The 24,496-nt window shown below is 42.2% G+C and overlaps 1 protein-coding gene across 5 annotated transcripts in view; it reads right to left on the bottom strand.

The window, feature by feature from the left end:
* Positions 1 to 23,128, bottom strand: part of exoc2 (exocyst complex component 2) — a 308,570-nt gene extending 285,442 nt beyond the window's left edge. For 3 of the 5 annotated variants that reach the window (XM_072560529.1, XM_072560533.1, XM_072560532.1), the window contains exon 1: positions 23,025 to 23,128. The gene's annotated coding sequence lies outside the window, so the exon portion shown is untranslated. Of the gene's footprint in view, positions 1 to 18,527; positions 18,547 to 23,024 lie in introns of those variants that run through there. The other 2 variants (XM_072560530.1, XM_072560531.1) reach the window with 2 other exon arrangements.
* Positions 23,129 to 24,496: the final 1,368 nt, after the last annotated feature.

Here is a 24,496-nt window from a genome sequence, read left to right as displayed (position 1 = left end):
ATAAATCCCCAGGACCTCAGCAGGTATGTTCTAGAAATCTGTGGGAAGCTAGGGAAATGATTGCTGGGCCCCTTGCTGAGATATTTGTATCATCCATAGTCACAGGTGAGGTGCTGGAAGACTGGAGATTAGCTAACGTAGCACCACTATTTAAGAAAAGTGGTAAGGAAAAGCCAGGGAACTACAGACTGGTCAGCCTGACATCGGTGCTGGGCAAGTTGCTGGAGGGAATCCTGAGGGAGAGGACTTACACATATCTGGAAAGGCAAGGACTGATTAGGGATAGTCAACATGGCTTTTTGCATGGGAAATCATGCAAACTTCATTGAGTTTTTTGAACAAGTAGCAAAGAGGATTGATGAGGGCAGAGTGGTAGATGTGATCTTCTAGATGGACATCATTAAGGCATTCAACAAGGTTCCTCATGGTACACTGGTTAGCAAGGTTAGTTCTCATGGAATACAGGGAGAATGAGCCATTTGGATACAGAACTGGCTTGAAGGTAGAAGGCAGAGGGTGGTGGTGGAGGGTTGCCTTTTAGACTGGAGGCCTGTGACCAGTAGTGCGCCACAAGAATCGATGCTGGGTCCATTGCTTTGTTGTCATTTATATGAACGACTTGGATGTGAACATTGGATATATGGTTAGTAAGTTTGCAGATGACACCAAAATTGGAGGTGTAGTGGACAACGAAGAAGGCTCCCTCAGAACACAATGGGATTTTGATCAGATGGGCCAATGGGCTAGGAAGTGGCAGATTGAGTTTAATTTAAATAAACGTGAGGTACTGCATTTTCGAAAGGCAAATCAAAGCAAGATTTATACATTTAATGGAAGAAAGTGAGGACTGCAGATGATGGAGATCAGGAATCGTGAAGTAGGGCTTATGCCTGAAACATCTATTCTCTTGCTCCTCAGATGCTGCCTGTCCTACTGTGCTTTTCAAGCACCACATTCTCGACTTATACACTTAATGGTAAGGTCTTTTAGAGTGTTGATAAATAGAGAGACCTTGGAGTGCAGGTTCAAAGTTCCTTGAAAGTGGAATTGGAGGTAGATAGGATAGTGAAGGTGTTTAGTACACTTTCCTTTATTGGTCACAGCATTCAGTATAGGAGTTGGGAAGTCATGTTGCAGCTGCACAGGACATTGGTTTGACCACCTTTGGAATATTGTGTTCAATTTTAGTCTCCCTCCAGTAGAAAGGGTGTTGTGAAACTTGAAAGGGTTCAAAAAAGATTTACAAGGATGTTGCCAGGGTTTAAGGATTTGAGCTATAGGGAGGGGCTAAAAAGGCCTGCAGCATCAGAGGCTGAGGAATTCCCTTATCGAGGTTTATAAAATCATGAGGGGCATGGATAGGATAAATAAACAAGGTATTTTTCTTGGGGTGGGCAAGTCCAGAACTAGAGGACATAGGTTTCGGGTAAGAAGAAAACATTTAAAAAGGGACCTAAGGGGCATCTATTTCATGCAGAAGGTGGTGCATGCATGAAATGAGCTGTCAGAGGAGGTGGAGGCTCATACAATTACAACATTTAAAAGGCATCTGGATGGGTATATGAATAGGAAAGGTTTAGAGGGATATGGGCAAGGTGCTGGGCAAATGGCTCGAGATTAGATTCAGATATCTGGTTGGCATGGACAAGTTAGACCGAAGGATCTGTTTCTGTGCTGTACATCTCCATGACTCTATGGGTTTGTCACCAACAGGGTGACTTCACCCAATGCAGCACTACTTCAGAATTGGACATGGAAATCGTAGCATTGAAGAATCCAACAGACATTTACAACAGCTAACTATCATTCAACTTCATGAGACATCTCAAAAGCAGCGCAGGAAATGAAGTCAATTCCCCATAGCACTTCCATGTTCTCTTTCATTCGTTAAATCCTGGGCTTCATTTTAGCCATTACCACCTATTCTCCCTGAATGCTTACTTATAGAACAAGTGGATAGAACAAAATAGCTTTCTTCTACCTAGGCTGTCCAACAAAATGTCATTGATAAACATTAGCCAGCATGATACAAAAGACCTCTCCATACCCAGAAAGCGCCAATCCCAGTCATTTACTCCGTTGCAGGAAAGATTCCAAACTCATGAATGTGCTGTGCAAACAACAAGGTTCTGCTTGGGAGACTGATTAGTGAAGTTAGATCACATGGGATTCAGGGAAAGCTTGCCAAATGGATAAAAAATTGGTTTGACAATAGGATACAGAATGTAATGGTTGTAGGATTGTTTTTCTCAATGGAGATCTGTGACCAGCAGTGTTTTGCAGGGATTTGTGCTGGTGTTTGTCATTTATATCAACAATTTGAATGAGAATATAGAAAGCATGAATAGTAAGTTTGTGGATGACACTAAAATTGGTAGCATAGTAGACAGTGAAGAAGGTTGTCTAAGACTGCAAAGGGGTCTTGATCAATTGGGCCAGTGTGCCCAAGAGTGGCATATGGATTAAATAACTTAGATAAATGTGAGGTGTCGCATTTTGGTAGGATAAACAAGGATGCAATTCATGGTAGAGCCCTGGGGAGTGTTGTTGACCCTAGGGTTTCAGGTACATAGTTCCTTGAAATTTGCACCACAGGTTGGAGAAGGAAGCACTTGGCATTTTTCTTTCATTGCTCAGACCACTGAGTATAGGTGTTGGGACATTATGTTGCAGTTGTATAGGATGCTGATGAGGCCACTTTTGGAGTACTGTACAGTTCTGGTCACTCTGCTTTAGGAAGATGATTATTAAATTAGAAAGGATGCAGAAAAGATTTAGGGATGTTACCAGGACTGGAGGGTTTGAGTTATAAGGAGAGACTGGATAGGCTGAAGCATAGGAGGTTAAGGGGTAACCTTATTGAGGTTTATAAAATCATGAGGGGCACAGATAGCGTGAATAGCAAAGATCTTTTCCCTAGAGTAGAGTAGTTGAAAACTAGAGGAATTCAAAAAACTCGAGGGCATAATTTTGAGCAAAGAAAGATTTATAGGCACCTAAGAGGGCCAAACTAGATTCTGCAATCTTCAAGATTGTAAAAGAGACTGCTTACTAATTTAAAAGGAATGAACTGCAATTTCAGGATTCCCACTCAATTCCAGAACACTATAGTTTCTACAAACAGAGGGAATAAGGGCTCACAATTTGCACACAGCATACGTCCGCAAACAACAGCAAAGTAAATTAACAACTGACATGCTTTTGATAGTGTTACTTGTTGATTAAGCAAGAATTATTGATCAAGCTATGGTGAATACATTCCCACTTCTCTTCAAATAAATGTATAGGATCATTTACCCACTCCTGACCTGTAAAATAAGCCTCAGTATTTCTTTTATTACCAGACTGAGCAAAATTGACATTAATTGCTGGTCTGTGATTGCCTCTCAGAAGCGATGGGCTGTTGACGGTTCTTCTACAGTGCTGAAAGATAAACTCTGAGGATGTTGAGTTACAGTGAAGAAACAACATATTTATCTAAATCAGGATGTTGTGTGACTTTGGGATGGGAACTTTGAAATGATGATTTACCTGTACACATATTCCCTTTATATTTCGCAATGGCGAAGTTTATAGGTTTTAAGAGGTGTTCTTATAGAACACTTGGCAAAATTACTGCTGTAAATGCTTCAGAGGAAACCATGAGCGAAGAAAACAAAATGTCTACTCCCACTGATAACGAACAGGGAACTGATACAACAGCAGGGATCAAATCACATCTAAAATTAACTCTGGATAACAATGAAGGGTCAGGAGCAGACGACTAAATGCCGTTGACAACAACTGGATGGTAACATAAACATCACTATTGACAATGAAACATTCAATTTATTGGTTAAAGAAACCAAAAAAAGTGAATGCCTGACAAAAGCAGTTTTGTTAAATAAAAGAATGCTCTTGAGATATAACAAAGGCTTCTAAAGAGATAGATTTGGTCAGTAACAATGAGTAAGCTTGGCAACTTCTTGCGGTGCATCCTGAAAGTAACACAGCAGCATCCAAAGGCACTCAATAAACAGAAGATGTGAATGTTCAGACTAATAGATAAAGTTTTAGATTTAACTAATTTCTTTTTCTGGACACTACTAAGCTTCAAGTGTCCTGAGAATTATACCAATCCAGTCAAGTGGAAATTTTTTTCTTCACATTTCTGACTTGGGATAGACAGGTACTGAGTTATAAAAGTGCATCACTTGCTATAGAATTTCCAACCTCAGGCCCGTTCTGCACCTGAGCCATGTGTTGCTGGTCACTAACAACACCAGGGACTAATAACGTTACAATTTTGACATTTTAAGAATATTATGATTGTGTCTTTAATTAAAAGAATGAAGTGGGTTATGCAACTGTTCTGAACTTTGCCTTCAGTAAGGGTGCCCCCCCACCAGCCTTTGTTAAAACGGGTCCCAGATTGCACTATCAGGAGGAGTAAAGCCTACAAGCAAGGATCCATGCTGATGGTAGACAAACATAGTCTCCAAAGTTTCAGGAAGATGTTAGGAATGGCACATTCTATAATTTAATTCTCAGACAGAATTCAGTTGGGTCTGTAAAGCATAACTAATTAGTATTTCCATCTGGATAGAAGACCCACGTAACTCACAGGAGCAAGGTTTTGATTGGGAGGGAGTCTTTTGGAAGCCACTAAGATCAGACAGGTGGGACAAATATGAAAAGTCTTTGATAGGGTGAAAGACAGGACAGATTCAATTACAGAAAAATTAGTTCTCGGGAAAAAAGGAATGGAGATGGGAAAAGAAAATAAATAAACATAAGACCATAACACCACAAGACATAGGAGTGGAAGTAAGGCCATTCGGTCCATTGAGTCCATTCCACCACTGAATGATGGCTGATGGGCATTTCAACTCCACTTACTTGCACTCTCCCCAAAGCCTTAATTCCTTGCGAGATCAAGAATTTATCAATCTCTGCTTTGAAGACGTTTAACGTCCTGGCCTCCACTGCGCTTGTGGCAACGAATTCCACGGCGCACCATTCTCTGGCTGAAAAACGTCTCCCCATTTCCATTCTAAATTGACTCCCTCTAATGCTAATGCTGTGCCCACAGGTCCTAGTCTCCCCGTCTAACGGAAACAACTTCCCAGCATCCACCCTTTCTAAGCCATGCATTATTGTGCAAGTTTCTGTTAGATCTCTCCTCAACCTTCTAAACTCTAATGAATATAATACCACCATCCTCAGCCATTCATTCTATGTTAGGCCTACCAAGGTGTGTGTACAGCAGCTATAATGCAATGTGAAATTTTTAAAAAACTAAAACAATGAAAGAAAATGAAACAAAATGCCTGGGAGAATGCAGATTGAACTGAATTGCTGAATGCACAGAGTTCAGAAGATGAAGAAGTACCTTGTGCTATGCTTGAGGCCAATACTGAACTATAATGGACCATACAATGTGCCATGGATGTCAGGTTAAACAGCAAGGTGGAGAAATAAAATGTCAATGCTCGAGATTGAGCAAAGTGGCCTCCTAATCTGAACCTGGTCTTCCTAATGTAGATGAAACCACATTATAAGCAACAAATACAGTAAGCTGGACTTATGTAAATTGTAAACATATGTAAATTGTTTCACCTGTAAGGAGTATTTTAGGGAGGAGAAATTATAATTTTTCAATCAACATAGGTGCTGTCAGACTTGAATTTTTCCAGCATTTTACTTCAAACTGCCAGTATCTGCAAACTTTTCATTTTGCTTTCAACACATTTGGCCACAAATTGCTCAGTCGCAAATAAGCAGCCCTTCCAGTTTTACTCTTATTTCCTTTCTAGCAAAATAAGTAGCAGAATAGATGAATTCAGGGAGAAACTAGTGTTGATCTGGAGAGACGTAGGCCATACCAGACAAGACTGCACTGAAGTTCTCAAGCCATCACCTTGAGATTGGAGTTCATAGAATTTGTTGGACCAGACGGTCTGTTTCCATGCTGTATGACTCTCTGTCTGTATGTTATGAAAGCTTCTCCAACAATGCAGTACAACACTGAAATGGCAGCCTGTATTACACAATGTAGCTCAAGTCACAAGATCCAACTCCCAAGATGAGAACATTACCCCTCTTTACCCAACTTTTTAATCCAACTTCAGAGACAACACGTACTCATTGATTATCAGCAGTGCACGATTCTCCCAGCAAAAAATATTTTGACAGCTGTTAAACGTAAAGAAAATACCGGAGACAAAGAGCGTGGTGCTCAAAAAACACAGCTGGTCAGGCAGCATCTGAAGAGCAGGAGAGTCGACATTTTGCACATAAGCTCTTTATCGTGCTGGTGCTCAAAATATCAACTCTTCTGCTCCTCAAATGCTGCCTGACTATGCTTTTCTAGCACCACACTTTTTGACTCTGATCTCCAGCATCTGCAGTCCTCACTTCCTCCATAGGGAAAATACCATCTTGTCTAAGTTAAAGCACTCTATGGGAAATCATTTTCACTATAAACATCCAACATATCTAAATCGCTCAGTATCATTTTTCAGGCAGTGGAAGCACTGTCAAAAGACTCCTACATTAAAAAATAAAAATTAAGCAGAAAATGGAAGACGCTGTTTTGAACAAAAACAAACTAAGCATCATGATATTTTAAAGATGGCTGAAAATATCCTCTTTCTCTCACCATGTATTGTGAAGGAATCTATGACTTCTTCCACCTGTTCTAAGCCTACATAATATGGTGGTGTTATTAGGATTCATATTTATGTCATGATTTTGAAATTATTCAGAACAATCCATAAGCTTATTTTCATTCAGTTTAGCAGGAACTATCACATATGAAACTATAAAACACTCTGATTAAAGAAAAATGCTTTCTCTAAACAGAGACTTTCCCTACTTCCCAAAATTCTAGTTAAACATTTTCAGCTGTTCCATCTCAAAGCTTGTGAATACTTTGTTGTGAATAATAAATCTTTGAGGAAAATTGTACAATTTGATTCAGAAGTAGTTAAGTCAACTTTAGAGTTAATACTCAGTAAATCATAGACTCGGCAAATTGTAGCATTCGTGTTTTTTTTGCCATTAAGCAAACTTATTTTTGTATAAATTAAGCTGTATAAAACTTTGATCAGTTCTGTACATAATTATAAAGCTCTATAAAGCTATAAAGTTTGAGCCTCCAATAATTTATATAAAAGGCACAGTGAAGTTTAACATGGAATTAAAGCATTAGAGAAAGGAAAGGTGTGAAAAATAGGTCAATGTTACAGCCATAAGAATAACTTTGACTTTAGGGTGTTGGCAGACCACACAAGTCGTGTAAGTAACACATACAAGGCTTTTAACTTGACAACACAAAATTTAATCTGACTAGCTCACAAATCAGACACTTTCTGATAAACTCTGACAACTGTAAGCGAACCATAGGTACACTTGACAATCTAATATTTCCCAAAGGTTAAAAAAACAGTAAAGATAGCCTGATCGTTCTAAATATAAATATTTCACTGGTTCAATATGACAAGTTCAGTACAGTTCCACATCAGGCTAAAAGCTAACATCTGTGCTAATCATGTTTCTAAATAGACCAGATGTTACTGATTATTATTAAGAATGTTTTTAAAATTGTAAGCAGAGGTCACAGACCTGGAAACCAAAAGCTCAACAAAGAATTCTCACAGCGACTATAAAACATAAAAAGAAACAGCAGGCATTTTTGTAACCTGAATTTGAAAGTGATGTCCAACCTTAAACTACATAGGTTGTGAAAGTGGGTCGGAGTAATCCTGGTGAGCCCATTCACATCTTCAGATGGAATCCTTTATTCAATCACCCAAGCTTGGTGACCAAAGTATTAGAACTCTTTGTTCAGTCAACAAGATAGAGTATTATGGTGAAACTGTCTACTCAGCAGAGAACTACAAAATATTGACAAGAGAGACTGGGCTCCTATCAATCAACTCTAGAATGCAATTGATGCTGCCCACATTCACCCACTTCTCGCTTCCCGATTAAAGGGAAAAGAGATACACAACAAAGGTAACAAATGCACAACATAAATTCACATGGGATATCAAAACAAATTTTTAATATTTGAGAGTGATAAAATGAGAGAATCATTTAAAGAATTAGACAAAACTATAATGGATAATTAGAAAACTAAAGATCTGTTAATTGAATACCTTTTCACACTAGATAAAGAGGGCAAAATAACACTAGTAAAAGAGAATCTAAAAAAATAAGGAGAAGGAGAAATATTTAGCAGATATAATGGAACCTTCTGGAGAAAGGTAACAGGGGCATGATGGTTTTCAGCCTAGAAAATAAAAAAGAATTGGCAAGGGAGTAGATAGCTTGTTGTAATTACCTAAACTCTAAATTCAATTATTAAATGTAATTATTTAATCAATCCATTATTTAAGGATGGAGGAAAGTTTTTTTTGAAAAAGCAGGTAATCAGTTACTTGTCATGTCAATATCAATTGTGGGAAAGTTACTGATATCCATCAACTGGGCATTTGATTGCATATTTGGACAAAGTCAGTCTATTTATGAAAGGTAGATTGTGTCTAACAAATTAATTTTGCGAAGGTCATCCATACAGTGAGTAACAGACAGAATCCATAAATTTCTAGAAGGCATTTGATAAAGTTCTGCACATGGGTCATGAGCAAAAATTCACCAAATTAGAGGCAATCCAATGGGAGGGATCACTAACAGCTTGGTAGGTCAAAGACTAAGTGTATAGATAGAGGATTCATTTACTAATTGACACCCAGTGCTCCCAGGAATCAGTACAGGGGCATCGACTTTTCCCCATATATATAAATTACTTTGATGAAGGAACACAGAATTGCATGTCCATGTTAGAAGATGGAACTAAAAACTACAATAAGTTATGTGGCAGGCAGCAGAAATTTACAAAGGAATGTTAACAGTATGAGTGGGGAAATCCACAGGAGTTCAATGTGAGGAAATGTGAGATCATCTCTTCTGGATTGGACATAAGTGAAAATTTCCTTCTTAGCTGAGATTCCGAAATATGCAAAAGAATAGAATTTAGGTGTCAAGTTGTGAATAAAAGAGTGCACAGGGTAATGAAGTAATTAAAAAAATGACAGTGGAACAATAGTTTTTTATTTTACATGTTTGTAATGCAAGAGAAAGGAAACAATTCTTCATTTCTACAGAACCTTGGTCACACCCCATCATCATGTAATAGATGAGAGGGTGGGTAATGTCACTCCACTATGTAAAAAGGAGACAAAGAGAAAACAAAGAATTATAGTCTGACTTCAGTAGTCGAGAAATTTACAGCAGAGTACTTAAACAGTGGTAGAATCAGGCACAATCAACATGGACTTACAAAATTGAAATCAAGATTGACAAATCTACTGGCCTTCTTTGAGGACGTAACCAGTAGAATTGATTTTTCAGAGGCAGTGGATCTGGTTTATTTGTCAATAGCCCTCTGAAAATCCAAAGTCCCACATAATAGATTAATGTGTACAATTAAAGCACATGGAATTGGACACACTGTGTTGAAATGGACAGAAAATTGATTAGCAGACAGAAAACAAAATGCAGGAATTAATGGGTATTTTTCTCAATGACAGGCAGTTACTGTGGGGTACCACAGGGATTGGTGTTAGGACAGTACCTATTCACAATGTAGGTTAATGATTTAGACGAGCAAACTAAATATAGTATCTCAAAGTTTTCAGACGACACAAAGCTAGGTGGAAGATTGAGCTGCGGAGGAGGATGCAGGAGATGTTACAGTGCTATTTGGACAGGCTGACTCAGTGGGCAAATGAATGGCAGATGCATTAATAACGGATGCAAGTTTGCTCACTAAGCTAGAATGTTCGTCACCATACTAGGTAACATCAGTGAGCCTCCGGTGAAGCACTGGTGGTATGGCCTGCTTTTTATTTCCTTGGGTTGGTGATGTCATTTCCTGTTCATTTTCTCATGGGATGTCAAATGGGATCTAAGTCAATGTGTTTGTTAATAGAGTTCTGGTTGGAACGCCATGCTTCTAGGAATTCTTACACATGTCTCTGTTTGGCATGACCTAGGATGGATGCGTTGTCTCAGTCGAAGTGGTGTCTTTCCTCATCTGTATGTAAAGCTCCATTTGTGGGTGTTGGGATGATGACAGTCTCATTACCCGGAACACCAATTTACAGATTAGCCAAGGGGCTACACCAAAGACTAAAGTACTTAGTAGATGGTTCACGCCACTCCATCCACTCCACCCAAGAATTCCTGAAGACCAAAGACACTAAGATAAAAGAGGATGAAATAATGGTCTCCTTTAATATAACAGAGGTAAAAACAGTGACTGCAGACGCTGGAAACCAGATTCTGAATTAGTGGTGCTGGAAGAGCACAGACGTTCAGGCAGCATCCAAGGAGCAGCGAAATCGACGTTTCGGGCAAAAACCCTTCATCAGGAATAAAGGCAGTGAGCCTGAAGCGTGGAGAGATAAGCTAGAGGAGGATGGGGGTGGGGAGAAAGTAGCATAGAGTACAATGGGTGAGTGGGGGAGGGGATGAAGGTGATAGGTCAAGGAGGAGAGGGTGGAGTGGATAGGTGGAAAAGGAGATAGGCAGGTTGGACAAGTCCGGACAAATCATGGGGACAGTGCTCAGCTGAAAGTTTGGAACTAGGGTGAGGTGGGGGAAGGGGAAATGAGGAAGCTGTTGAAGTCCACATTGATGCCCTGGGGTTGAAGTGTTCCGAGGCGGAAGATGAGGCGTTCTTCCTCCAGGTGTCTGGTGGTGAGGGAGTGGCAGTGAAGGAGGCCCAGGACCTCCATGTCCTCAGCAGAGTGGGAGGGGGAATTGAAATGTTGGGCTACGGGGCGGTGTGGTTGATTGGTGCGGGTGTCCCAGAGACGTTCTCTAAAGCGCTCTGCTAGGAGGCGCCCAGTCTCCCCAATGTAGAGGAGACCGCATCAGGAGCAACGGATACAATAAATGATATTAGTGGATGTGCAAACTTTGATGGATGTGGAAGGTTCCTTTAGGGCCTTGGATGGAGGTGAGGGAGGAGGTGTGGGCGCAGGTTTTACAGTTCCTGCGGTGGCAGGGGAAAATGCCAGAATGGGAGGGTGGGTTGTAGGGGGACGTGGACCTGACCAGGTAGTCACGGAGGGAACGGTCTTTGCGGAAGGCGGAAAGGGGTGGGGAGGGAAATATATCCCTGGTGGTGGGGTCTGTTTGGAGGTGGTGGAAATGTCGGCGGATGATTTGGTTTATGCGAAGGTTGGTAGGGTGGAAGGTGAGCACCAGGGGCATTCTGTCCTTGTTACGGTTGGAGGGGTGGGGTCTGAGGGCAGAGGTGCGGGATGTGGACGTGATGCGTTGGAGGGCATCTTTAACCACGTAGGAAGGGAGGGCTGTGGAGGGGGTCGTTAGGGCCGTCTGCTTGCTCCTCTTCCAGGGTTACATTAGAGCCCGGGTGTCCTTGGAGAAGGAGCACGCGGTGTCCACCAACACCCTGGAGTCGTTGAGGGAGAGGTGGGCACCGCAGGGAGTGGAGTGTATTATTTCCCCGTCCAACTCTATTTTGATTTAATCCCTACCCTCCCCTTCACCTTTTTGATCACACAGCATTGCCCTTTGGTTTGAAGGGCAGTGCTTGTCACTGGTCGCTCGGGTGTTTTCCTATCTTCCTGGTGGTGGAAATTGAATAAAGATTCATGCATCTTGTGTCTCTCACTGTGTCTCACACCTCCACACACACACCATGGGTGCTGGGGAAAAATAAGCACTACCGCAGTAGGACAAGTCCTGGGGTTGAATTGTTCAGAGGCGGAAGATGAGGCGTTCTTCCTCCAGGTGTCTGGTTGTGAGGGAGTGGCAGTGAAGGAGGCCCAGGAGTTAAGCGGTAGTGTGGCGGTTAAAAGAAAAAAAAATAAACAGGAGTTGGCCCTTTGATGTGAAGGGCCACTGCTTGTCACTGGCCACTCGGGAGAAAAACAAAGGAAGGGAAATTGCGGTCACTAAAGGAGGAGGCCATTTGGTGTGTTCTGTGGTGGAACTGGTCACCCTGGGAGCAGATACGGCGGAGGCAGAGGAATTTGCAAGAGATAGGGTGGGAAGAGGTGTAATCCAGGTAGCTGTGGGAGTCGGTGGGTTTGTAAAAAATGTCAGGTGTCAAGTCCGTCGTCATTAATGGAGATGGAGAGGTCCAGGAAGGGGAGGGAGGTGTCAGAGATGGTCCAGGTAAATTTAAGGTCAGGGTGGAATGTGTTGGTGAAGTTGATGAATTGCTCAACCTCCTCGCGGGAGCATGAGGTGGCACCAATGCAGTCATCAATGTAGCGGAGGAAGAGGTGGAGAGTGGTGCCGGTGTAATTACGGAAGATCAACTGCTCTGGAAGAAGTGGGAGGATTCAAAGGAGAAATTGTTAAGGTTGTGGACCAGTTCGGCCAAACGAAGGAGTGTGTCGGTGGAAGGATACTGTTGGGGACGTCTGGAGAGGAAAAAACGGAGGGCTTGAAGGCCCTGGTCATGGCAGATGGAGGTGTAGAGGGATTGGATATCCATGGTGAAGATGAGGCTTTGGGAGCCGGGGAAACAGATATCTTGGAGGAGGTGGAGGGTGTGGGTGGTGTCTCGAACTTATGTGGGGAGCTCCTGGACTTGGGGGGGGGGGAGAATAGGACAGTGTCGAGGTAGGTAGAGATGAGTTCAGTGGGGCAGGAGCATGCTGAGACAATGGGTCGGTTCTTGGGAAGGAGGTAGAACCGGGCAGTGTGGGGTTCCCGGACTATGAGGTTAGAAGCTGTGGGTGGGAGATCTCCTGAGGTGATGAAGTTCTGTATGATCTGGGAGATGATGGTTTGGTGATTGGGGGGGGGAGGGGGGTCATGGTCAAGGGGGCAGTAGGAAGAGGTGTCCTCGAGTTGGCATTTGGCTTCAGCAGTGTAGAGGTCAGTGCGCCAGACTACCACTGCGCCCCCTTTATCCGCTGGCTTGATGGTGAGGTTGGGATTGGAGGGCTGCGCGTTGTGAGGGTGGGGGAGAGGGGCAGACAGGTTGAGGCGGTTAATGTCCCGGCGGCAGTTGGAAATGAAGAGGTCGAGAGCAGGTAATAGGCCAGCGCGGGGTGTCCAGGTGGATGCAGTGTGTTGGAGGTGGGCGAAGGGATCCTCGGAAGGTGGGCGGGAATTCTGATTATGAAAGTAAGCTCAGAGGCGGAGGCGACGGAAGAATTGTTCGACATCACGGTGTCTATTAAATTCATTGATGCGTGAACAGAGGGGGAAGAAGGTGAGTCCTTTGCTGAAGAGTGATCGTTCGTCCTCAGTGATGGGGGAGGTCTGGAGGGATGGTGAAAACTCGGCAGGACTGGGAGCCGGGATCTGGTGCGGGTGTAGAGCTGGGAGTGGGGGCAGAACCTGTATCTGTAGTGGGTGTGATGGTGGGGGGAATGGGGGTGGAGTCATGAGCAGGGGTAGTGTTCCCCTTAGGGTTCTGGGCGGTGGGGATAGTGACAGTGGGGTCTGTGGGGGGCATGTCAGCAGAATACAGGTGAGTGGTGCTGGTGGGGGCGGAAGTGGTGGTGACCACGGCAGTAGGGGTGGCAGACATTACTGAGCATGTGGCATCGGCGATGATGTGAGGGGCGGAAGTGATGTCACGTGTGATGCATGAGGAATTGTGAGGGGTGGAAGTGAAGTGGTTGTGAGAGTGGCCATGATGGGGGCAAAAGTGACATCAATCAGCGTGGGGGTGGCAGCTGCATCAGCCGCATGGCTAATGGCGCCTGAGTAGATTCCGAGGCCAGGGGAATCCCTTTTCATATTCATCAACATCAACCTCACCAGGAAACACTGACTACAATATTAAAAGAATCAAAGACATATACACCAAACACCACCAACTTCATTAACAAGGACAATATCACCAAGCTAGTGGACCTACGCCTTACCACCCAGTTCACCTTCAACAACAAAACCTACGGACAAACCAACGGGACACCCATGGGATCTCCAATTCCAGGGTTCTTAGTAGAGGCAATAATGCAGAGACTCCAACAAATAGCTCTGTCAACCCAAACTTTGGGTCCGCTATGTGAATGATACCGTTGTCACCAATATACAAAACAAATTAGAGGAAACCTTCAAGACCATCAATAATACCCTTACTGGCATAAAATTCACTAAAGAGGAGGAAAACAAAAACTGCCATTCCTGTATGTTGCAGTAGAGCGTACAGCCAATGGGGAACTTCCAGCCAGTGTCTACAGGAAAACAACACAGATGGACCAAATACTGAACTACAGAAGCAATCACCCCAATACTCTCAAACGGAACTGCATTAGAACATCATTCCAACAAGTCACCATACACTGCAGCAGAGGAAATCACCTATACAGTGTATTCAAGAAGAACAGTCACCCAATGAACACAGTCTGCTGCTTTCTCAGCAACAAATTCAAACAAGCTGGCAAAACGTGTCCAGAAACCCTAGCCACTCTCCCCTACATCAAAGACATCTCGGAAATGACTGCCGGACTACTCAGACCTCTTGGCATCATAGTAGCCCACAAACCCACCAATACACTAAAACAGCAGCTAATGAACTTGAAAGACCCTATACAGACAATAAGCAAAACTACAGTCATTTACAAAATATCTTGCAAGAACTGCAACAAACACTACATTGGACAAACAGGCAGAAAACTAGCCACCAGGATATATGAACATCAACTAGCCACAAAAAGACATGACCCACTCTCACTAATATCTTTATATACAGATGAGGAAGGACACCTATTGACTGGGACAATACATCCATCCTAGGACAAGCCGAACAGACAGAGACACACGCAAGAATACCTAGAAGCAAGGCACTCCAACAGGAACTCTATCAACAAACACATTGACTTGGATCCCACTTATCAACCCGGCCAAAGAAAAACAGGAAATGACATCACCACAGAAAATGATATTGCCAACCCATGGAAACCTAATATAAATAAAAAGTGAACCATACCACCAGTGCTGTACCAGAGGCTCACTGGTGATGTTACTTAGTATGGTGACAAAATGTCTGAAAACTAACCTTCCAGCTCAGTAAGCAAACTTTACCCCCAGAACCTCAACCTGAGCTACAATCTTCTCAAAACCTGCAGTAATAATGTGGGTAAATGTGAGAAATTCCACTTAATAGCAAAAATAGGAAGGCAGATTATTATTTCATGGCTGAAAATTGAGAGAGGGGAATGTTCAAAAATATCCAAGTGCTCTTGTGCACCAGTCACTAAACGTAAGCATACAGGTGCAACAGGCAGTAAAAAATGGCAAAATGTATGCTGACCTTCATAGCAAGAAGATTCAACCTTTTAAAATGTAATTGTATCAGCCTCCACCACCTTCTTTGGCAGCTCATTCCACATGCATACCACCCTGTCCTTGAAAACCTTGCCTCTTAGATGCTTTTTAAAACTGTCTCTTTTTACACTAAACTTATGCCCTCTAGTTCTGGACTCCCCCCATCCCGGGGAAAAGACCTTGTCAATTTACCCTATCCATGCCCCTCATGATTTTATAAACCTCTACAAGCCCCTCAGCCTCCAGCACTGCAGGGAAACAGCCCCGGCCTATTCAGCCTCTGCCTCAAATCCTCCCACCCTGGCAACATCCTCTTCTAAATCTTTTCTGAACCCCTTAAAGTTTCACAATGTCCTCCCGAAAAAGGAAAGAGACCAGAATTCTCACAATATTCCAAAAATGGCCTCACTATTGTCCTGTACAGGCACAACATGACCTCCCAACTCCTATATGAAATGCTCTGAACAATAAAAGGAAAGCATACCAAACACCTTCTTCACTATCCCATCTACCTGTGACTCCACTTCCAAGGAAATATAAGCATAGAGCATAGAGCATAGAGCATAGAGCATAGAGCATAGAGCATAGAGCATAGAGCATAGAGCATAGAGCATAGAGCATAGAGCATAGAGCATAGAGCATAGAGCATAGAGCATAGAGCATAGAACATAGAGCATAGAACATAGAGCATAGAACATAGAACATAGAACATAGAACATAGAACATAGAACATAGAACATAGAACATAGAACATAGAACATAGAACATAGAACATAGAACATAGAACATAGAACATAGAACATAGAACATAGAACATAGAACATAGAACATAGAACATAGAACAATACAGCACAGAACAGGCCCTTCGGCCCACGATGTTGTGCCGAACTTCTAACCTAGATTAAGCACCCATCCATGTACCTATCCAAATGCCGCTTAAAGGTCACCAAATGCCGCTTAAAGAGATGGAGGCTGGTACAATTACGATATTTAAAAGGCATCTGGATGGGTATAGGTACATGATCAGGAAAGATTTAGAGGGATATAGGTCAAGTGCTAGCAAATGGGACTAGATTTAGTTTAGGATATCTGTCAGCATGGATGAACTGGAACGAAGGGTCTGTTTCCATGCTGTATATCTCTATGATTCTAAGTACTTAATGCAATTATACAGGGTATTGGCAAGGTATATCTGGAATATCATGTGAAGTTTTGGTCTCCTTATTTGGAGGAAGGATGTTCTTGCTATAAAGGGAGTGTGATAAATTACCAAATTGGTCACTGGGATGGCAGGACTAATGTATGAGGAAAAATTGAGTCAGTTAGGATGGCATTCAACGGACGTCAGAAGAATAAGGGGAATCTCATGGAAACCCATAAAATTCTGAGAGAACTAGACAGTTTAGATACAGGAAAGATGTTCCTGATGATGGGTTATCCTGAACCAGGAATTCAGTTTAAAAAATAAGGGGTAAACGTTTTAGGACTAAAACAAGGAGAAATTTCTTCGTCTAGAGTGGTGAGCCTGTTGAATTCATTACCACAGAAAATGGTTGAGGCCAAAACATTGAGTACTTTCAAGAAAGCAGTACATAAAAGAAAAAAAGAACAATTCAGCAAAGGAACAGGCCCTTCAGCCCTCCAAGCCTTCCCTGACACATTTCGCCCTCTCATACTAAAATGGTCTTCGCTTACAGGATCGGTATCAGTCTATTCCCATCCTATTCATGTATGCACCCAGGTGCTTCCTGAATGCTGCTATTGTGTTGTACCACGTCCTCTGGCAGCGTGTTCCAGGCACACACTACCCTTTGCATCTTAGAAAAGGTATAGAAGAGGTACAGCACAGATTCACCAAAATATCAGATCTTAATGAAACCATTCTACAAGCTCAAGTAGGCTAGTTTTGCCCACTTAACTTTTCTAATCAATAAGATGACAAAGTTTTTGTAATATTTGAATGACAAGCTCTTATTATATCTTCCTTTATACTTGATCTTATGGTACTGTTAGGGAACCAGCAGACCACTCCCACGATAAGCCATCCTACTCCTTTCCCTAGCTTACTGTTATTGGAAATATCCTCTACCCTTCAAGATTCATGACACTGTCATGCTGCACTCATGTCTCTGTAATAGCTATAACTGCATTTATGGGTATCAGTATCGGCTTTGAACGCTCTGTGCGTACAGATATTATCTTTGTACCCTCTATACCTACCTATTGATTTACTCTTAAATATATGCACCCTCTACCCCTTCCTATCAAGAACAGTTTATCATTTCCCATATTAATACTTTTTACTCTGGCCGTGTCTATTTATCACAAATTGATTTATCACATTAATCCAGTTTTCTTCTCTGGCCCCCAGTACTTAGTTTAAAGCATTCTCTAGATCCACAGTTACATAGCTCAACTGAATCAGAAATCTAAACCAAAGATTTTCAAGTATCCTGCAACTGTCATCAATTGAATTTCATCAACAGAAATTCATCAACAGAAATTCAAAAGGAACTGAGAGAATTCATGTGATTTTTGTTGCCTGAATTCATCCCTTGACCCTCAGAAGTGTTGTTTCTTTTCCCCTTTTGCATAATTCTTTCCTCACCCATAATAACATTGCAGAATCACGCATGTCTTTGTCCTGCGTGTGCGTATGGGTCTGAGAAAGGACATACTTCATTTAATTCAACTGGTTGACAAGCAATTTGCCACTTGTTTGAAGGATATATAATCAATGTCTTGTATTTGAGTTTATTTAAAAGCCTGGTGAAAGTTGTATTTGGTCTTAATAGCAGTTATAAAGTGGAAAAAATGGCAATTTTTGATCACTGTATAAGTCAGTTACACTTGCGGTGCTGTTCAGTAAATAGTGGGGCTTAATTCTCAGCGCACTCCTCCTGCCAGAGTTGTAAAACTTCAAACTAATTCTCTTTTGAGTTATCCAGAATGGGAGAGGGACTAATTCGGAAATTAGAGCCAGGCTATTTCAGGAGTAAATAAGAAAGAACGTTTTCAAACAAAAAGTAATACAAATCTTAAAATCTTAATCTCATAAATCTAGATTCTGGTACTTTCACAACTGAGGGATTAGATTTTGTTCGGCAAGAATATTAGAGAAGTTAAATGAAAATACTTTTATGAAAATCTGTCAAATATATATTGAACATCAAGGAACCCCATATAACTAGGTTTTCATGATTTTGATACATTACTTCTTCCGGATGAAGAGGCTGATTAAGTGTAGATTTCCTTTCTTTTCTGAAACTGTAGATTTACTTATCATGAAAATGCCTTCATTGGCTGCATAATCTGTTCATCTCAAATAAAAGCAAATTACTGCGGATGCTGGAATCTGAAACCAAAAGAGAAAATGCTAGAAAATCTCAACATGTCTGGCAGCATCTGTATGGAGAGAAAAGAGCTGACGTTTCGAGTCTAACTGACCCTTTGACAAAGCTAAAAAAAAAGGGAGAAATAGGAGGTATTTATATTAGGCTGAGAGAAGGTCAGTCATGGCTTCATAAGCACTCGACACCTCTCTCCAGCAGCACCGACTTACACTCTCTCTCAAAGCTGTCCCGGTCTCAACACTGAATTCAACAACTTCAGATGATTATCCCATCTCGACCCCTCTGTTTTCATTCTGTGCCATAATTTTATTGCATTTATTTTATTTACCTCTTTTTAATTTTTTTTCACTGTTCTATACCTCATATTTCTCAATTGTCTCTTTCTCTCAATCCCCACTCTCTTATCACCTTTTTCCTCTTCTCTTCCTCCTTTGGTACCCTTCTCCCCTGTTTTCCATTTTGTCTCTGCTTCATCCATCCCCCACATATTTTGTCACATAGCACTGGCTTCAGCCTTGGTCATTCACAGGTCCTAATCTCCCTATAATCTCTCCATGCACTGTCATTATCACCTCTATCACCTTTGCTTCTGGAGCCATGACTCACCTTCTCTCAGCCTGGTATAAATAACTCCCTATTTCTCTCATTTTTTAGCTTTGACAAAGGGTTAGTTAGATTCGAAACGTCAGCTCTTTTCTCTCCTTACAGATGGTGCCAGACCTGCTGAGATTTTCCAGCATTTACTCTGTTCATCTCAAAGCTGAGTTTCTGACCTGCACATTCTTTATCACACACAAAACAAAAACATACACCTCGTTCTAATGTGACCCAACTCTAAGTTTACTTTAGCCCATCTTATGGTCATCGTTACCTTCAAATTAAAGTACTGAAACGTCTTCCCTGCAAGTCCTTTTCAACTTTAGTTCATTCAGTACTCTGTTACCTGGATTATTTCTCACTCATTCACTGTTCCTGTATGATAGCCAGTTTCCCATGTCTCAAATTCAAAATTCTCATTGTTGTGTTGAAATCCTCTTTCAAAACACCTCCAAATCCACATCTTTTCAAGCTTGATGTTCTCTTGCCCCAACTTATGTTTGTCCCTCCTTTTGCTCCACCTGTGGCAAAATCCAGCTGCCTGGATTGCCAGTCAGTCTTACAGAATGGAAACAAATCATTCAGTCCAACTCTTCCTCACTGACTAGACCCAGTCCCATTTTCCAGCATTTGGCCCATACCTCTCTAAACCCATTCAATTCATATATCCACCCAGATGTTGTAACTATACCTATCTCCACCATTTCCTCTGGCAGCTCGTTCCATATGTGCATTAGTCTCCGTGAGAAAAAAATTACCATTCAGGTCATTTTTAAATCTATCCCCTCTCACCTTAAACCAATGCCCTCTAGTGTTAGACTTGCTCATCCTAGGAAAAAGACCTTGGCTATTCATCCTATCCATGCCCCTCATGATTTTATAAACCTCTACAATGTCATCCCATCAAGCTGATGCTCCAGGGAAAAAAAAAACTCAGCCTACTCAACCTCGAATCCTTCAGTCTTGGTAATATTCTTGTACATCTTTTTCTGCACCCTCTCAAGGCAATCAGAATTGAAGACAATATTCTAATGGCCTCACTAATGCCCTGTACAGCCACAAGACATCCCAAATCCTATATCAATATTCTGACCCATGTAGGCAAGCATGCCAAATGCCTTCTTCACCACCATGTCCACCTGCAATGCCACTTAAAGTCATAAAGAACAATTCACCTGCACCCTCAAATACCTTTCCAAACTTCTCTGTCTCTGCAGCTCCTCTGCCATTCTCTGAATGCATCCACCAGAAATGCTTTTTGTCATTTTGACAACAATCAACTGGACCTTATCAAAAAGATTTATTGCCCACAGCAAACAAAACCATATATATCAATATTTATTGTATTCTGATTGATCCATTGTGCGAGCAGATTAAGTAGGTTGTGTTAAGATCCACTGCAGTATGCACCATAAATCGAGCCCTGCTATTCCCAGAGTCATACCTAATATTAAAGGTGGTTTCATAGTATATACAGTACTCCAATTTATCCTATATTCAGACCAAGGCTGATGGAAAGCACAGATTAGGTTTCTGCACTGAACGTGAATTATCTTTATTTTAACAAGTAAAAACTAACTAGGTACAAGTAAACAGAGATAAACTATTTACATGTAACACTAACTAAATTCTAATTCCCTTTTGCGCGCACACACAAACTGTGTCTTCACAATGTGCATGCAGGAAACTAATATTATATTTTCACAGAATGTTGCAGATTTGCAACAAGACAACAAGAAATAAGAGCAGACCTAGAATAAGTAATGACTTATTCTAGTGGCCAGAGAAAACAATGCCAGAATGAGAAAGTAGCCACTGCAGATAATTTTCTGGCTATGACTAGATAGGTACATACAATCTTTTTAAGTTAGACAACCAATATAAATACTTTAGCTGCAAGGGCTGGTCAAAGATTTGGAATCATATAGTGAGCAGGTTTACCCCACCAGAACCTGGTCACCATCTATAAAGGCACAAGTAATGGGTGGAACTGAATACTCTTCACTCACCTGGACGAATGCTGCTCCAATAACACCCAAGGAGTTTTATACCACTAGGCCAAAGCAGCCCCCTTCACTGGCATCACATTCACACCCTCCATCACTGACACTCAGTAGCAGCAATGTGTACCATCTATAAGTTGCACTGCAGAAATTCACCAAGGGTCCTTAAACAGCATGTTCCAAACTCAAAGACTATTAAGTAGTACAAAAACAGCAACTCTGTGGGAATACAATGACCTGCAAGTTTCTCCCTAATCTGTACTAGGAATTATTAAACTCCAGCCAGAACTAAAGAACATTGTTTACTGCAATCAAACAGGCTTTATTCCAAAGCTGTCCACTCTAAGAACCTGAAACAAGTCTGAACAACCTGACTAATGGCTTAGTGTGACTTCCAATGCTCTCATGACACATCTTATTGGGACACTGATACAACATTATACCCAGTAATACTATATAGCATCCAATAATAATAGAAAACCTCATTTAAATCATACTATACTGAGCTGGAAACATAACATTATCCTTTACTGTTGTTGGGTCAAAACCTAAAATGCCCTTCCTAACAGTATTGTAGACATATCCACACCAAATAGATTGCTGCAGTTCAAGAAGACAGCTCACCATCACTTTATCAAGAACAACTATGAATAAGCAATAAATGCTAGCCCAGTTAGTGGTGCCTATATCCTACGAGTGATTTTTTGTAGAAGTGTTACCATTGTACGTTATAGAAACATCAAATTATAAGAAAAAAAACCTAGCTGTTGACAGACTACATGCACGTATCAGCTTTCCAACCACATCTTTCCCCAAACTAGCCGGGATGAAAACAACCTAGAGATCTCAATATCAACACAGATTCTTTTTGATTTATGCTTAGCATTGAAAGAAAATTATATTGCTTTTTATAACAAGTAGCAATTACTTTTTTGTAGGTTTATAACTTCCAATGAGTGGCAACCAGAAAATCACCAAATTAGTCAACTAACAAATATTTCATTTAGCTACCATTAATCAAAAGATTAAAAATTAACAGTTCAAGATACACATCTTGTCCTTAGATATTAACACATTATACTTTCATAATCACCTTACAACTAAGAGTATAACACATTATACATTATTACACCTAACCTGTGAAGCCTAAGATGACTCCAATCCCTTTTATGATGAAAGGATCCATACATCCACTACACGTTTCAAGATTAATTCTCTGTACATCACTACTGCTCCCGCACCAGGTGAGGGTACCATGAATGCCCCGCCTTTTCCCTTCGCCTGAGGTGTGATGAGCCCCATGTTAAACCATCACCAATCGTCTCTCTTCTATGATCTGATAAGACTATGGCGACTTTTCTGTTCGTGGTAGCCTGGCTCAATCAAATAAATAGCTGGACAGTGAAATCAAAGCATTAAATAAGACGTGCTTCAACACACTGAAGTGAACCTCTCAGTGCACACTGCCTGGGCAAAACCAAAACTATCTCCTGCAATCGGAATTGAGTTTCTTTTCCTGAGTTCAGGGGGACTACCGATGGAAGCAGGTGTGTAATACAAAGGTCGGAAATGACCTGAACCTAGCGGCGGCCCAGCCTCCAGCTCCGTCCCGGAGGAGCCCGACCCGAGCCCACCCACACAGCGCGAGCCCGGCCCGACCGGACCGGACCAAGACCGGTAAGTTCCCGCTTCCACTGCCGGCAAACAAGACATCATGGAGACCGAGCGCTTGTCCCGCTCCCTCCTCCTCTTAACTCACTCAAGTTGTTCGCTCCAGCAATCTCACTCGCTTCGCTCCATCACCGGCCGCACGGAAACAACATCCGGGTCAAGCTGTAAATCACCGCCGGGGGTGGGGTCACTGAGCTCTCACGTGACCTGTGTGACTGCGGTCAGCTTCTTGTTGCCAGGGAGACTGCTGGTGGATCTGAAACGTGGTGCAGTTGGTGGTGTCCTTGCTTCGCGACGCTCGAGGTTATCGTTTCAAATTCTCGCTATGGAACTCAGGTACTAAACGCCAAGACTAAAGGCGAGTGACTGTGTCAGAGATTCGCAACAAAATCGTCAGGGGCCCACTATTAGACACAGAAACACTCTTTCAAAATAACAGTCGCCAGACCTGAGTAACTCCATTCACACACCACCTGCCTAACTCTGTTCTCTCTCCATTGACCTACCGAGTTTATTTTTCCCCCCACCAATTTCTCTTTTTTTTGTATCTGATTTTCTGCATCTGCAGCTTCTTTTTGTCCATCCCTTGAAGGTCAGCCTCTATATCCCTCCTGGAGACGAATGCCACAGGGTCCTGTTGTGTGGGTGGACAAAACGTCAGTTTTTTCAAGCATCACCCAAATCATGATTCTTGGCTGGGGCCAAGTAAAGCTAAATTCTCTCCCATATTCAGTCATTTGCTTGCCCCGTGGCAAATACGGATTAGATAAGATTCCCTACAGTGTGGAAACAGGCCCTTCAGCCCAACAAGTCTACACCGACCCTCTAAAGAGTAACCCACCCCCCGACTAATGCACCTAACACTATGGACAATTTAGCATGGCCAATTCACCTGCACATTTTTGGATTGTGGGAGGAAACCAGAGCACCCGGAGGAAACACACACAGACACAGGGAGAATGTGCAAACTCCACACAGACAGTTGCCCAAGGCTGAAATCAAACCTGGGACCGTAGTGCTGTGAGACAGCATGGCTAACCACTGCACCACCGTGCCACCCACTCACAAGCATCCATGAAAGATGAAACCCCAGCATGTGCACCCAGAACACTGAGAAGAAACTACTTTGGTTCCACTGTGGGTAGCCATGGCCTGCTCCCTCCCTCCTCATGATCCTCATGTTTGCTGATTACAATGTTGCAACAAATGGAACCTGAAGCTAGACAGAAAGAACCACCTAGGAGAAAGTGAGGACTGCAGATGCTGGAAATCAGAGTCAAAAAGTGTGGTCCTGGAAAAGCACAGCATCCAAGGAGCAGGAGAGTCAGCATTTCAAGCGTAAGCTCTTCATCAGTTTATGCTCGAAATGTCGACTCTCCCACTTCTCGGATGCTGCCTGACCAACTCTGCTTTTCCAGTACCACACTTTTTGACTGAAAAAGAACCACCTGTCTGCCCATTTGGGTACATGTTCCCAAGCCCTACAAACTGCTTCCTGCGGAATTGCTATTTACCCTGCAGTCACATTATAAGCAAGGGTGGCTGCTGAGCACCCCTACG

Source organism: Chiloscyllium punctatum, chromosome 41, assembly GCF_047496795.1.
Source record: "Chiloscyllium punctatum isolate Juve2018m chromosome 41, sChiPun1.3, whole genome shotgun sequence".
Lineage (NCBI taxonomy): Eukaryota > Metazoa > Chordata > Chondrichthyes > Orectolobiformes > Hemiscylliidae > Chiloscyllium > Chiloscyllium punctatum.
Note: the sequence above shows the minus strand (reverse complement) of the source record. Positions and strands in the feature narration are given on the sequence as shown.